Source organism: Chinchilla lanigera, unplaced genomic scaffold, assembly GCF_000276665.1.
Source record: "Chinchilla lanigera isolate Chin_1 unplaced genomic scaffold, ChiLan1.0 scaffold00051, whole genome shotgun sequence".
Taxonomy (NCBI): domain Eukaryota; kingdom Metazoa; phylum Chordata; class Mammalia; order Rodentia; family Chinchillidae; genus Chinchilla; species Chinchilla lanigera.
In genome coordinates this window covers 16972371-16973689 of record NW_004955452.1, presented here as the reverse complement: position 1 = coordinate 16973689, position 1319 = coordinate 16972371, and the positions used below count along the sequence as shown (strand labels likewise).

The 1319-nt window shown below is 41.4% G+C and overlaps 1 protein-coding gene across 2 annotated transcripts in view; it reads right to left on the bottom strand.

The window, feature by feature from the left end:
- The window catches only part of Macf1 (microtubule-actin crosslinking factor 1), a gene marked incomplete in the record, with an annotated part of 341157 nt that overhangs the window by 52251 nt on the left and 287587 nt on the right, over nt 1-1319 (bottom strand).

Sequence of the window (1319 nt, the reverse complement as noted above, 5' to 3'; positions counted from 1 at the left end):
TTGGTTTTTCTCCGGTACCGGGAACCGAACTCACGACCTTGCGCTTGCCAGGCAGGCGCTTTGCCGCTGAGCTAAATCCCCAGCCCCAACGTAATATAATTTTCTTTCTTTTTTTTTTTTTGGTCTTTTTGAGACAGGGTCTCGCTATGCAGTTCGGGCTGGCCATGAGCTCACTTTGTAGCCCAGACTGGTCTTGAACTCACAATATCCTCCTGCCACAGCCTCCCGAGCGCTGGGGTTACAGGCGTGCACCACTGTGCCCAGCTTGACAGTACTATTTTCTGGTAATCTTTTCATAACCTTGTAAAAGGTGGGCAGAGAATTATCCCACTACTCTGAAAGAGAAAACTGACCTTGAAAGCTTTAAGAAAAATGTAATCCAGTAATCATATGAGTAGCCACAGAATGGGGATTATAATCAGATCCAGTGTCCTTTTTCCTTCTATCACCTTGGCACATACCAAAATGCAATGTACTGCCTAAACATAGCCAAAATAAAGTTTTAAAAGACAAAAAGCCACTCGGTCCCTTGCTGCCACTGCTACCTTCTTATGTGAGTAAAGAGAACGAATACCTGAAGAGCAATAGTACAGTTCTACAAGCTAGAACTCCCCATCATCCAAAAATCCAGCCAGACTTCTAGTAATTTCAAGCTAAGAACATAACTAAATTTAAGACATAAAACCAAGAACAAAACAAAAAAACTCAAAGCTCAGACTAGCTCAATTTGCAAATACAAAAAGCCAAGACTGAAGATGCATCCACCTTTGGTGATATATGCCTGTAATCCCCTACTAAGGAGGCTGAGGCAGGAGAATTGCACACTCAAGGCCAGACTGGACAACTTAGTGAGATCCTGTCTCAAAATTTAAAAATATCTTAAAAAGCTGGGGATACAGTTCAGCAGTAGAGTGCTTGCTTAACATGGACCAGGCCCTGGCTTCAACTCTGGTACCACAACACAAACACAGACTCTGAAAGACTTTATAGCTCATGTGGAATCTTAACTTTGATTATAATATCTATACTAAGCTTAGATTTCAGGTACTCGATAAATTAAAAGCACCAATATGCAAAGGGGAGACAATGCCTGGATGTTGGAGGTATCCTGACAAGAAAGAGATAGGAAAACAACCACAGGAACTGTATTAGCACACAGATTAGTAACAAAAGACCACGGTGCTGATTTTGAAGTACTAAGAACAGACTAAATGATACCATCTGACAAGGCCTGCAGATATATGATATACTTCAGCAGAACTTTACTGAACACCTACTTTGTGCTAGGCCTATGCTGGATACAATCTGAAAAACTTATT